Below are 16,761 nucleotides of genomic sequence, written 5' to 3' on the forward strand. Positions count from 1 at the left end.
TAGGTTAAAAGCAGGGAGGAGTATTGACTAAAAGTGACATTGGCTGACAACGTGGTGGGAAGGAAGAATCCCTTTCTTTTGACACGGATTTTCTCTAAATTCATATTTTAAAAATCGAATAGACAATATAAATATTTAAACACTAAATTTCAATTAACGAAAACAGTGATAACAAATCGCGTGGCACAATTTATGGATGGCCTAGGGAAAAATAACCAGCTTGGGAGCTGTATGTTACAAAAACTATTACCAGTATTATGCAATTGGTTTAGTAAACAATCGTACAGTTTATCACATCGAAAGTGGATATATGCGCTGATTTCTGCGTGGTATACCAACTTTGTCACTTCTAAAGTCGAAGGTTATGTATCTTGTAATTTCCCTGCCATGCCATAATACAGATGTCCATAATCGTATATGTGTAAAGCGGACAGACTACACAAAGTCTAACTTGGTCAAATCTCTGCTCATAAATATATATAATAGTTACTGCCAAGAGGACAAACTAACTGAAAAATTGATAGCCAGGCAAATTAGCCACTATAATTATTAGCTAGTTATCAGTTACTTCTTAGTAGAAAAGTAGATTACAGAGTAGAATAGAAATAATCTTTACTCTATCACTCATTCGGAACGTAGAAAAATGTGCAAGAAGTTTCTTGATGTCGCTGTTTTAAATAAATTTTTGTTCTATGTAAATACACATTAACAAGGATTAGCCATACAGGCATGCGACAATGAACAGAAGAACCGCTATGCTCTGAATCTTTGTGAATTTAGATAATGTTAGCGCTATGAATTTTATGTTATAATTAGAATTCAAACATAATCCCTACTGAAACCAAACTGTATCTGTTGTACACGTGCTGTAAAAAAAGTTTAGACAAGGGGGAAACGAAACTGAGCACACGTACGACGACAAAACTCTTTAGTTACAGGAAGTCGGTTTAAATATAGTGCATTCGTTTGAAAAGAACTCCACTGTTAAAGACATTATCGCCTTAATGGTTAAGGAGTAGTTAATTCTATACAATGAACTTTTAAATGATACGCAGATTGTGCTATGGTTCATTTTACGGCCTCGGTGGTCAGTAGCTTAGCACGCCGCCTTACTGCCTATGTTCGCGGGTTAGATTTCTCGGGTGGCACAGGAAATTCTATTATGGAGTATGGTGGCCATCTTGATATTTTCTGTGCATATTATGTGTATTTATTAAAAAAAATCAATGACTTACATAAGTTGTATAAAATATATCCATAGCACTGTTTAGTTACTACTAGCCTAGATGGGGATTCACACAATGCCATCATCATCTTTACCGAAGATTAATTTATAACTTTAAATAATAATTTATTTATGTTATGATTTAATCTTCGGTAGTAGGTTGTATCTTCATTAATATAAATCAACGTGGAGGATGATGCCACATAGTATGTGAGAAGTTTATTAATGTCTGATGAATGAGAGTTCTCTTTAAGGAGCTAACCTAGGCAACCTTTTAACAAAAAAGAACACATATTCTGAAGAAAACTCCTGTTGTTAATTTTTAACTACAAAATCTCTTTAAATAAAGAGTTGTGTTAATGGACTGCAGATTCGTTCATATACTAACCAATCCAAATACAACGTTCTTATTGATTGTGAATAAGTAGAGAACATAAAAAAATCAGGAGTATATGAATAGTAAGGACACAAAAAAGTCAATAGACATTGTTAGGTGACGCGTCGCCGCTCTTCTCTTCCGTTGTAAAACGTCATGCTATATACTAAGCATAACAAAAATGATTTTATTTGGAAGGAAGGAAAAGTGACAAGATATCCTAACTGACAATAGAATAGACATGTCTCATTCTTTGTAGGCATCAGACACATGAAAGCAAAGCGGGCACTTACAGTGGTGAAAGTGTGGTTATGGAATTTTGCGATGCACCCAACCATTATCGTAATTGGACTGAGACGCCGGGTCTAGACTAGCTCGGTATAAACGTGATGGATGAGGTTAATAAGTCTATTGTACGTAAGTACTATCATGGTCGGCGAAATTCTACGCCACGTAGTTTAATAAAAAAAAAAAAAGCCGGGTGGTATTCCCAAGTTATCACGCAACAGTTTATGTTAGTAACCCTATGCTATGCTAAAAGTGGTTCTTTTGGTTTTTTCTTTAATCTGGATGCTAAATATCGTAGTGTGAAATGAAATCCATGCTGATATTATAAATATGGAAGCGTATCTGTCTGTCTGTTTGTTTTTCACGAAACTAAATATTATTGAGATTCGCTCAATAAAATTTGATATGAAAGTAGATGTATCACGGGACGGATATTTTATGCAAAAAAAATTCTGGATGGAGGTAAAATAAGGTACAAAGGTAAAAGTTACTAGCCTATAAGATTTCAAATAATTTGTTTGAAGCCTAAAAAAATTTGACATTCGACTAATAACTTCAATAATTAGCGTATTCAAACATACAAAACCTTCAATTTTATATATTCGTTTAAATGTATTAACATTTATAGTAGTAGTAAATCATTGCGGGTTTGGTTTAAGAATAACACTACGAAAACTTTAATTGCTGTAGAAGTAAACTTTATATCCGGTAATTACATTCAAGGCGTTTTGCTGTTGAATCGGAAATAGCATCTGTTGTATATCTTTCACTGATTGTTGTTTTAAGAATAACTGTTGCAGAACTAAATGCAAAACATAATCGAATGATACACAAACGTCAGCAAATGGTTTATACTGATAATCTTGGGATAGATTTATTACCAAAAAAGATTACTCTATAGAAAGTGAAAGTTAATTGAGGTAGAGGATAGTATGAAAGAACTCTCGCATAGATTGAAAACGCAACAATAAAACATAATGGCACGCCGTAGCGAAATGATGATAGTTCTATTGAGCATAGAGAAAAACAGTAAAGATCAGACAAAGAAAAAATGTTACGTTTCGAATGACATAATTTTATTAATTGAAGTAATTTGTCACATTGTTATGAAGTGAAGTGAAACAATTTAAGTACTTTGTATTATTTGGGAACATACGATTTAGACCTGCGTAAAAGCACACAATATACATATTAATATATTTACATAGAAACAACCCAGACCGACAAACCATCAAACCCATAAATACAAATGTTTGCATCATGCGAGGAATCAAACCCGGGACCACTGGAAGTAAAGCGGGGTATTTTACCGTTAGACCACTGAGACCGTCGACAATAATACAAATATGTTTATTGTAGGTCATAGGTTAGGTAAAGATGTTACAAAAAATACTATACAGTATACAAGGGGTCAGTCAAATTCATAGTGATGTATGTATGTCACCAAACCTGTACGAAATACGACTAATGATCATATTTTTCATTAAAATAATCATTAATACTGTAACAACGTTTATTAATTAACGTGTCATAGAGTCTCTAGTTAAAACCATTTAAGTCGGTCAGACGACGTACTTACATATATGTTGGGGCAATTCGTCATTACTGGAGCTTAACAAAATACACGCTCAGATTTTGATGGAAATAAATTTACAAATCAACGATAACTTTATTAAGAGTTACATTTGAAGCGCAATTTTGTAATCTTAGATGATATTCAAGAAGTGCACGGATTGGTGCATCGGATCTGCAATGCAGTATTACTTATAATAATATTACTCGTGCTGATGCTTCAATACGACCTTCATATTATATCTAACGTTCTCGTCCAGAAGTAAATCATATTAAATTAAATACGAACTAACAAACCGCTCTGCCTTTGCACGACTATTTAGGATAGGAGAAATATATTAGCCTAGTATTACTATCGAATACTAGAAATAATATCCCAGGACAATTCACACAGCGCCATCTAGTCCCACATTAAGCGGATGAAATACATACATAATGTAAATACAACCAGACCAATACAAACAATCATATACATGAATACAAATTATCATATCGTGTGAAGAATTGAATCTAAACCGCAAGACCACCGAGGCCGTAGACTTGTAGGGGATTCGTATTTTTTTTAATCCCGAATATGTTACTATTAATAATGTGGAATTCAATAGGTGGTTTGAATTTATCAACTACAAACAAATCATATCTTCATAATACTAAATAATGAAATAATTCGATATGTAAACAGAATAAATATTGTAACCATTCTCTGACCCTAACGATAAAGGGACAAAGGTGACACAATAACAAAAGACGATAAAGGAAAAAAACAATAACTAACGTACAGTACAGTACGTATGATATGGTTACTACAACATTACAAAAAACAAATTATTAACATTTCACTGCAGGACCTAAGGTCGCTCTGAACAAGAAACAATAGAGTAAATAAAAATATAATTATACAGTGTGAGAATTGAACCCACGGCTAACAGTAGTAAGATGGCCTGTTAAACCGATATACCATTGACTGTACATAGTGATGACAAATAAGTTTTCTTGGTACTATATCCCGAGGAGAATAATATAAATCATTCAGATTCATTAAGGAACTGTTTAATGGTAAGTTACGATGCACCCATCCCGTCAACAAGTTAACATGTATCTCACAGTGGGTGATTCCGATCTAGTTCCAACTGTACACTACAAGTGGAATGGTAATAAACGTCTATGTAAGCTAGTGAAGATACCACACAAAGATACTACAAAGTTTAATGATGAACGCTGGCGTGTTTGGAAGTTAGTGAATGAGAGACATCAATGAAACTATCAATTTTATGAGCAAAATCTAATTTATAGTGGCTTTGAGTGCTCTTTGATTTAATTGCTAGGAATGGAAAACATTTACGAGATATTGAACAAAAAATAATAATAATAATAATAATAATAATAAAACTCTTTATTGTGCATAAAAGAAACAAATAATTACAAAAAGGAAATAAAAAAAAAAAAAAAAAATATAAATACATGTAGAAGTAATTTAAATAGAGCGTTGTTGACACTGAAACCTGTCAAATATCTTACTAAACAAAATCGAGAACAGAAAGTGAATAAACGATATTTTTTTAATAAAATAATACAATATTTCAAAGAATACAGACATTCTATATTGTCGAACAAAGCATTATAAAAAAATAAAAATATACTTACAATAATTATTTAGTGATGCAGTTATCAACTAGATTGTAAAAAATAGAAACATATTTAAGTTACATACATGGAAGTGCGATACTCTATTCTTGATGTGACAATGAAGTGTCAACGAGCGACGGTAGAATTAGAGATAATAATCTAATACCATAACTATATGCTATACATACTCGTATTACTACCTTTATCTGATGTGAGTATGTACTTGGGGACAAAAATATACTCTCATTCTTATTAATTGAAATTGGAGTATCTATAACGAAGATTGCACCATAAGCAACTCATAGAAGATTTTAATAACGAGATTAGCAATATTGTACTAAAGCGTACTTAGGCAATGACATTTAAAGTTATTAAATATTACTTTGTTACATTCTTACGATATTTAATAAAATGAAATATAAGAATATGAGTTTGTAGTCAAGCGAGGTAATATAAAAAAAACAATGAACTTAATCAAACGTCGGCGTTAGATTATTCCTAAACATCAAGATAACGTAGATATTACAATTAAGAAGCTCCTTTTAGAGAGTAATGAACTTAATTACACAACATCACTTAAAATATTAAAGAAAGCAATTACAATTTAATTAGACGACACGAAAGAAATAAACGCTGCAGCATGAAATACGAACGCGATAGAAAGTGAAATGGCAGAGTATGGCTGCAGCAAAAGTAAAGGCATGTACATAACTAATTACTATATCATTATGTGTAACAAGAACGAAACCTTATAGTGTGGTAGGAAAAATAATAAGATACATGAACTAGGAAACAATAATGACACATGCGACTTACCTAATAACATGTAACAAAGAGTAATTATGAACTATGCACGTGAAGGAACTGAACATTAATTATAATTGTGTTAAGACGAGACAATACATATATACGTAACAACGTGCGAAATATGTATCGTCTAACAGCCGGTGGTATAATATTTCTGTGGACGATGTATGCCAGTTATTTCTGGAAACCGAATATTGATACGGTACTTAAATACGTAACGCTTCGCATCGCTTTTAGATTATTGATCGTATAAAAAATACATTTATTTATACAATAACAATATATAATATAATATATGTATATACGACTGTTATCCCAATGAAGAATTGTGAATCATGATCAGTACAAAACATCACATAAACACATATGGTATATTTGAATCCAACGTAGGAAGTGAACCTACAGGTGTAGTTCCGATTATTTATTTATTTACATATCTATTATTACATTTATGGTGTTACCAAATTATAGATTGTTTTTGACTCGAAATTTTTAATATGGACCACAATTGAACTTGCGACCTTTGATCTAATAGTAATAGTAAAAAACCAGTCTACACCACTCATCATTGCAGTAGATCTAGTAACGTCTTAGCCTGTGCGAACCCATTATCTATCCCCCGAGGGAAATTCAGGAAATGACTTCTTAGTGCTCACTACATTGTAAAAGGAAGGAAGTCTGGCAGTCGTCAGTCAGTGAGTGTTAAACAAAGTTTCGAATAACAACGCATATTTAATACAATGATGGTTTTAACTGGTTCAATTTCTTCTCAAGATACATAAATAATAAACAGAATCTCACGTTCCATTTAATTTACGAGTATATTAAGAAGTGAAACATACAATGTTTGAAATTATAAAAAATGGCAAGACAAATCCATGAAAGTACATGCTGCAAATAATATAAATTGACTTTAAAAACTGGGATAGGCATTGATTTATGGAAAAGATAAACAAAAGAATGACAAATTAGTTTTGGAATTAACTAGCCTAGAAACGTGATGGTTCGTAGATAAGAAATTGGCATTCATTGAAAGTGAGAGTGGAGGCACGCATCACGTATAAAGCTATGGTATTACAGTATCTGAAATGATAAATGAAGGCGTTTTTAGTGACGTGCTTGTGTAATGCTTACGGTTACCCAAAATTTTTTAATATACATATTTTTTAAAGAATAGCAATCGAGCTCGTTGCTTCTATTATTCACTAGAAAAAATTACGTATAATAGTTTTGTATGAACTATGAACCTACATGAATATACTATGCTTTATTTTAGATTAGATTATATTTGGATGTTTCTACTGTTATTATAAAAAGTACCATAATAATATAACTACATAAAACACTCACTCAACATACGACAAATTTCTTGGTACATTGTTACGAAATAAACTGTATCTGTTATCTCTGAGAAAACGCTGACTAAAGGTCAGACATGAGTTATAATGATATTATATAACTTACTGTTACATGCTGTTGAATTCTTGTATTAGTTATTTATCTGTGTATGAATACTATTAATATCGGTACGAAAAAGGTTGATATGTCATCGAGATGATCTGTAGTTTTATGTAGATATGTGTGTACACTTATCTTCGAATCGATCAAATTGATTCGGAGTTAATTCAATTAAAAAAGAAAGAATTCCTTAATTTGATTCTGTTTTTGTATAAAGCATCTTGAATATCTGAGCTACCAGGCTTATCTATTGGATCTTTATGTTCGTATTTATAAGATAACACTATTGCGACTAGAGCGTGAATCATAGACTCTAACTTACGAGACATCTTCGCATATACTGAAAGACTTTTTTGCAATCGCTAGTGTTTACTTCCAAGTTCATTCCATTCTAAAATTAGTAATATATTTTATGTTGATGAGTCGTTATTTCTCCTATACCATAGCAGATATGATGAATGGATTGTCTTCAAGAATAGAAGCAAATTATTGAACTAATACCGCACGAAATCCACGACAAATTTCTACAATAATTTTATAAAGCTATGTCATAACCCTCAAGGTTATAGTTTGCTTTATGCTTGAAGTCTAGACACTGCGACACGGACGTCCCTTAGTTACCATGAATAGCCTTGAATCCGTGACACCGCTTTTGTATAGCGGGGAAGCACTTGGCAATTTCCTACCGGATGAGGTCAACAATTCTGACATGAACGCGATGATGCGGCGTGAAAATAGGAAATTACGGCCTGGTTAGACCCTGGGCTAATGTCGGTGGAAATTTAAGATGTTGGATAAATTGTTGTTATAGACGTTTTGTAGTTTTTTTGTAAAATATTAGTGAATAGCTTAGTATGTTCGTCAGCCTCGGTGGTCTTACGTTTTAGCACACCGCTTTGCCTGCGATGGTCATAGGTTCGATTTCTTGAACGATAAAAACGTTTGTATTCATGAGTACGAGTGTTTGTATCGGTCTGGGTGTCCTACGTACATTATGTATGTATTTACAAAAAAAGTATTTGTTTATATCAGTTGTCCAGTACCGAAGCACAAGCTTTCCTTAGCTTGGTTTGCGGTTGTCTGTGAACTCACGAACCTACTGTACATGTAGTTTTGATCCAATATAAATAAATAAATAATCTTGGACAAATAACACAGCACCACCTAGTCCCACAGTAAGCAGAGCTTGTGTTATGGGTACTAGACAGCTGATATAAATACATAGAATTGTTATAAATTTTTTTGTAAATACATACATAATATATATAGAAAACACCCAGACCGATACAAACAATCATACTCATGAATACAAATGTTTGCACCGTGCGAGGAATCGAACCCGAGACCACCGGAAGTAAACCGCTAGTCCACCGAGACCGTCAAATGTGACAATAATATCATTTGGTACGATATTTTTACTACACGGAACTCTAATTCTAGACAAACTAAAACACATACTTAGGTAATATCAAGATAGGCAATATCTTTTCTCCGAAGAATATAAATAAAATAAGATTAGATAAAATACAGTACAAGATTTTGTTCTATAAAAACAAACTACTTCAACACGAGGTAAACACTTCGATAAAAAAGAACCATTAAAAGTGGAAACCATTGAAAGTGGTTTAAAATTAGTAAAAATAACGCGTAACACAAAATACAATCAAATTCAGCATTCACTTTCAGCAGTCGCTTGTAATCTAAACGTCTGTCCGTTTGTTTATTTAATCAGATCGTACAAATCTTCGTGTTCTTGAAAATGCACAAAGCTTGATGATTTGATAGGAAATAACATTTTTTTTTATATATATATTGATGAGTTAGTAACAAATGTTAGTGCTATTTATTTTTGGGTACAGATATAGCAGTTATTGATTGTATATTGTATAATTTTATATTTTATTCAATAATTATTCTGTATACCCACTTGGATGATGATAGTAAAATAAACTGAAATTTACAAATAAATTTTTTTATTTATAAAGTCCAGTTATCTTACTAATATTATAAAAGCGAAAGTTTGTGAATATGGATGGATGTTTGTTACTCTTACCCGCATAAACAACTGAACGAATTTTGATGAAACTTTACAACAATGTAGCTACATTATACATTAGAATAAAACATAGGCAGTAATTAAGAAAGATACGTAAATTGGGCGAAATATGGTTATAAATATCAAGTAAATGTAAGCCAGCTAGTGACTTATAAATAAAGTCCATGAAAGAAATCCGTCAATTTGCTTAAGCAATTTGTCATATAAAAAATAGTAATATTTATTATAACGGAAGATAATAAACATTTCATATGATATTTAAAATATTTATACAATAAACATTAGTATGCTGAATCAATGAATTCGACTACTTAACTTCCAAATAAAGCGCTTGAAGGTCCCAACATAGAATACGAATGAGGAGCGTGGGCTGACCATCACAATGTTTAGTTGCAACAGGATGTAATTACTTCAAGTTGAAGACGATAGTGTGTGGGCTACAGTGTAGAATAAAGATTGACGTTCATGTTATGCAGCTAGAGAATTTACAACAAGAAACGGTAACAGTCTCAACTCTGTTAATTTATGTAAAGACGAAAGATAATCGTTCACTTATAGACTAAGATAACGCAAGAGTGATTTAAAATAATACAATAATTGTTACATATGGTTAGTTCTTCTGTATGTAAGATGTATTATTTATGTAGCCGATGGAACATTGAAACATCCACTTTTTTTGCAGCACACACATTTCAAAATTCAACGTCGTGCATCAGCGCAGTTGTCTGGGGTGACTATAATATTTTGCAGAAACAGCTAAATTTATAATAAAATCGTAACCAAGCTTAAAAGTATTTATTTACACCACAAAAAAAACGTATTGTGGATATACATAATTAACTATAATATAAAAATACAATAGTGCATTGTCTACAGGGTCATAAAGTTTGCTGCAAATGGATTTCTTCTCGATTTTACACAATTTAACACAATCTGATAGAAAAGAGATTTTTAATAAGCAAAAACAGACAACAAGTTCAAGAATAAAACTGTGATGAAAATATGAATTCGAAGAAATAATTGTATATAAAACAAACTAAAGAAATATTTTCAGGCGCATCGATTATAATGCTAGCGAAAGTGCACTTATTATGCGAGCAAAAAGTAAAACTATAGCTGACATCGGAATGTTATTGATAATGGCAGACAATGCTGTTTAAATCCATTGTTTAAATTCCAGACACCAGGTTGATTCGAGACAAGACCGTAAATGTTATGATAATAGTGATTGTATCATTTTAAAGAGTGGGCCTTTCAAAGATATTGATTATAGGACAATTCTCTATACAGATTTCTTGACATTATTGAGTAGTCACTTAATTTGTAGCCAAAATGTTAATATATTTTAATAATCAATCCTTTTAGTTATTGCATATAAACATAATTTACTGTAAATATTAACAAAACAACTGACACAAAGATACTGCCAAGATTTCCTAACGTTATAAATGCTTTTCCTCTTATGATAAATGCATTCGCTTTTTGTGATTTAGTTTAATACATTATGTATTATGTATTTTCCTAAGATTAAACAAAATAATATTTACATCAGTAAAATAATCTTTAATATCTCATATAACAATAGATTTTGACAAAATATTATAATTCATCACGCTTATTTCAGTTTACTATAAAAATATAATTTCTCATATCAAAATAATAGCAAGTGAAGTTTCACCAGCCTCCTAAAATATTAACTTTCGCTAATATCCTCTACATTATTCAACAGTATAAAACTTATGATCTTTTACAGTGGAAAGTAAAATTGAATCACGATCTTGACCTAGGTTTTATAAATAAAAACAATTATCTAACTTGTGAAGCAACCGTCATACGGGCGGTAAGATACGATAATAATGTTGTTTATAATTAGTACCTACTCCATAGTGAGTCACTCGCCCGTTTGGATGTGAACATGGCGCTAGCGGCCACAAGACGTGTCCTATAGTTAAACTAATAAGAATATTGGTGCATTGGCTGTTATTAATACAGATATTTATTACAAAGCTTCATTTATTTATAAAACAGTTAATGTCTTCTAAATACATACCGGTGATCAGCAGAAAAATGTTTGCACTGAGAAAATAACCAATATGGGGTAAAACAAAAGTAACCAATTCGAAAGCCAATGAAGCTAAAATATGAACTATAAACAATTAAGAACATAATTATGAATAATTAATTAGCAATTTTGTTATCTATTAAAATGATAAAATGGATGAAAATAGAATGACTAACAATTTAAGATTAGACATTTTCATAGATGGAAAAAAGTATCTTGGCATGCTCTTCCTTTTCCATACATATAGTTATACTAAATAACCATTTATATGAATTTCAATATTCAGCCACAGAACTTATAGTTAGCACCATAGACTCAGAAATACTTGATATCTATTATAAGGATTAAAAAATAAAAATATTGAATATGTATGTAATGAAAAATTAAGTGCACGAATTGTAAATATCGTAGTTGTTTCCAGAAAAATACTCTCCAAACAATTTTTATACTGTCATGAAACAAAAGCCATAGAGCGGATATTTGTACTCAAGTTGAAGTTCTAGCTTAATACATTTTAAGAAATTAAAAAACTAAAAAGAAAATAACAGGGTATACACTTTCATACCAGTCCGGTGGTTTCTTCTAATCAAAACTCAAGCCCACTCTCGATTCCGTCTTGAATAAATAAACAATTGCTAGTTGTCTTAGTTTTTTTCTTTCCGAGAGTTGTGAATCAACTGTTTGGAGATTCGAAAAAGTATTCGGTCGGTTACATGATTCGTGCGAGAGACCGGTATCGGCCAACGGCGCGGCGTCTCAGCGTCTGCGCAGGTTGATAACTATGTAATCAATATTTGGGTTGGACGCACTACGAATACCAGTTTCAAAGAACTATCTGTGATTTTTTATAATACGCCTCGCTATTGTCCATGATTTTATCTGTCTTTTTGTTTTTTGTTTTAATATGTTCGTGATAAACTTATTTTCAACTGAAATCTTAAGACTTGTCAAGCCAACTGGCTTGGACGTTTCAAGGATTAATTAATCTTTACATTTTATGTTTTTATATATGTATGTATATATTTTATATATAGTATAATGTGAGTTTGTTTTAATATTTACTGGTATTATCCTATCTCTATTATTACCTTTATGCGCATATATTCTTCTACTCTTCTATTCTTGTTGTATTTTCTCTACCTACTCGTAAAGGTTGTCTGGAAGAGATTGCTTCTTGCGATAAGACCGCCTTTTGTACATATATATCTCTCTTTTCTGTATAATTCTAATGCATTAATTCTACTGGTGGAATAAAGAGTTTATAAATAAAATAAATCTTGAAACTTTCAGAAATACAAAGACAGATTTTCGCATTTATAATATTAGTATTAGCTATACAATTGAGATTGTATTTGCAACACGAAATTAATCATGCATTCGCACATCCATCAAATTTAATATCTTTTATATTTGTGTGTAACTGCATTACATAATCAAGCTGCGTTTTTTTTCTGAATGTTTAGTCAAGATTTAATCTATACAAACAAATTGACTTGAAGTGTCTGTTTGCATCACTGCACTGTTTACAGCATTTTGCACTAAATGTATGAAAGTAAATACAGCTTACTGAAAAATAATCTTTTTTTGTCTGTCTGTCTTGTATGTGTTTATTTGCTAATCTCTGAAACGAATGGACCAATTTGTAGCTTGTCATTCAGTGGATATATTATAAAGAGTAACTTAAGCTACTAAATCCTGAGCAAATTGAATTGTTTTTATCCGCAGATTGTGTATAACACAAACTCGATAACAGATGTTTTTGTGGGCGGCGCTGCGGATATCATTTTACATTATTCTCAAGTAACTATTCAGATATATATTACAATAATAAACTTGATATGCTGAGTATTATCTTATGTTTTAAGTATCTACAAATCTAGCTTTATATATTATTATTATTTACCTCGGTGGTCTAGTGGTTTAGCACTCAGCTTTACATCCGATGGTCGCGGGGTTTCGATTCCTCTCACGGTAGGTACAAACGTTTGTATTCATGAGTATGATTATTTGTATCGGTCTAGGTGTTTTCTACGTATATTATGTATGTACTTACAAAAAAAAAAAAAAGTATATATGTATATATGTTAGGAGTCTAGTACCAATATCACAAGTAACTTGGGACTAGATTACGCTATGTGAATTGTCCAAGAATATTATTATATATATCTTTAACCATTTTCATTTAGCTTTTTTTTATAACACGGGGACAAAGGAGCATGCGGCTTATCTGATAGTAAGTGATTACCGCCGCCCATGAGCACCCGCAACACCAGAGGTGCAAGTACGTTGTCGACCTTTTTAAAGGAATAAGCTCTTTTCTTGAAGGTTTCAATATCGTATCGGGTACCATTGCTGGAAGGTGATTCCACAATGTGGTTAATATTATATTCTAGGGAGAAGGGCATTGTTAGTAATGTGGACTGATGATCTTATTGCGAATAATGTACCATGTCAGGTTGATCTCCACGCAGTTCCCCATGGAAAGCATCGTGATAAATTTCTTGTGAATTTGTCATAATACGCTAACTAACCTGACCTCATGTTCATATTATCATCCTCCACTGGTGCCCCTCCAACGTAAATTGTTATGGAAAGCGGGTTTTATATTCATTCATATTTCTAAAATTTTCTTTTCTGTACGTGTATAATAACAAAAAAAGACGACGCTACATTTTAGATATAGCTTCTACCTGCGCCTTTCTCAGCTTGTCTGTAATTAATCGGATGAAGGTATCCCATATTCATGGTGATTTATAAGAAGTAATGAGGGCTGTCTGAAAATCAGCGCTAAGGTAGTTCTTCTTAACTGAATACTTTGTATACTGAACTGGATGGTATGGACAAAACTTTACGTTCGTAAGCGGCTAAAATGTCTTACATGAATAAATTATTTTGACTTGATTTGATTGTTAAATAACAAACCCATTATGATTATCTAAACAATTGAGGTATATAACTAACACAACAAGCAAACTCACTTCTGCATTTATAATCTTAATATGAATGTTTATAACCTACTTTGTTCACATGACTATAATAAATTGATTATCCGGGCTGTAAAGTGGCCTACATTCATCTGCACATTCTAGATCAATTTTATGACAATTGTCTGAGCTGCTCTGTTAGGACGCAACGGAACAATCATGTGAACTGTTAACAACAAGTTTTTCTTTTACATTTTTAGGTAATACTGAATATATAATAATTCTCACGAGACTACAACATGGGGTTTTCAAGATGGGTATATTAAGGTTTCTTAAGGGTCGACAACGCACACGTGACACCCCTGGTGCCCTCAGGCGTTAATAGGCTACGGTAACCGTTTACCATCAGATGGGCTGTATGCTTGTTTGCCACCATAGAAGGTTAAAAAAAATACTACGATGGTAGCAATCAAACATACGCCTGAAACAGGAGTGACACGTGCGCGTTGCTGAATGTAAATGTTTTTCATGGCCACATAGTGGTCGCTATTGTACAAATTTTTTGTTGAACACGTCATAGCTCACAGTATAATAAATAATGCATGCAAGTATTGTTTCCAAGAAGTCATGTAGACATATAGACTGGACCAACAATACCACACTGTAAGATTACGGTTAGGAAACAAAAAATATATTTGTTGCCGCAAAATGTCAATTTTACTATATAATAACTATATTATTATTGTTCAAAATTGTTTATTTTGAATACAGATTTTTCTTTTTTTTCTTGTACTGGATTGAAAAATGACATAGGTTTTAAGATGATAATGTTGGCGAACCACCATTCCTGTACCACATCTAACTATATTACCGTAATCTAAAAAACACTTGTCACTCGCTATGCCCACCATAACTATGCATCATGTAATCAAAGTATTTTGAATCTACCAAAGTCGTGGGCTAAGTTATAAAATATACTCAGCAACATATGGGAATGTCCAATCCAATTTATCTCAGATCTAGCTCCCCGAAACTTGATATACGATTACAATTAGACGACCTCGGTGGTCTAGCTGTCTAACACACCGCTTTATGACCTATGGTCGCGGGTTCGATTCTTCGCACGGCACAAACATTTGTATTCATGAGTACGATTGTTTGTATCAGTCTGGGTGTTTTCTATGTATAATAATAATATGTATGTATTTACAAAAAAAAACTATGTAAATGTATCAGTTATCTAGTACCTATAAAACAAGCTTTAGCTAGCTTAACTTGGGTCTAGATGGCGCGCTGTGTGATTTGACCTGAGATTATTATTTAATTGGAATTGGATATTCCACTTGAAACTATTGCTAAAATTAGATTACGAATAACATGTCGAAATTATTTCGTTTAATGTATTTCTACCAATAGCTTTATATCATCCCACTGTTGGGCATGGGTCCTTCTTAACATGAGGATTGAGCGGTATACGCTGGCGGGGGTGACCATGAAGTACGATGATTATGAAGTCAGCCCATATTTTACCTTATTTATGTGATGTACAATTGATCTAGCATGTTTTTTTTATAAAATCTAACTACATATAGAGACAGACGAATTGTCTGTCTCTATTGCAGGCTCTTATGATATGTCAAATCTACTCCTACTCGCTGATCTGCGCGATGTTATTAATCATCTCGCAATTCTTTTTGGACTCCTGCGATACAGGTTCGCCTAGTGCGGGGTCCAATGTTTAATCAACTTTATAATATTTGTATATTTTTAAAATAAATAAATAAAACAAAAATAGAATTACCGAATTTTCTAGGAAATAACCACAAAGGTTCTATTTGTAAACTATCGTCAATCCTTGAGATGCGGAGGATGTAATTGGAGTGGTAAACAAGCTGACGGATAAATTCTCTACAATTTGTACCCTATTTTATTGTAAGACCTACTTTGTAAAGAAAACAATGTTCTAGGATATAAATTATCTATCTATCTATCTATCTATCTATGTAAAATAGTAAATCAGTTGTCGGATAAATTCTCTACCTTAGCTTATCTACTTCGCAAACCAAGTTTTGTGTTGTCTTTATTTCGAGACTTACAATGTCTTACATCAATGCGTCTGTTCTATGTTAGTCACGTTGAGATAAATACTATGACAGATAGACAGACAGGTACATTATATCGATATTTCGTCACTACACAGAAAATGTCCATTATATTAGATATTAATAACGTTAATATAATGCTTGTCTGTACGGCTGTCAAATCGTTGTCGACCTTTACAGTTGCATAACCACTGTGTCAGCCAGAATGACTCAGTCAGCGAACAACTCAAGTTAAATGAATAAATAAATAACTCTGGACAATTAA

Source organism: Achroia grisella, unplaced genomic scaffold (genome assembly GCF_030625045.1).
Source record: "Achroia grisella isolate CSIRO2021 unplaced genomic scaffold, CSIRO_AGI_Agris_v1 utg15124, whole genome shotgun sequence".
Lineage (NCBI taxonomy): Eukaryota > Metazoa > Arthropoda > Insecta > Lepidoptera > Pyralidae > Achroia > Achroia grisella.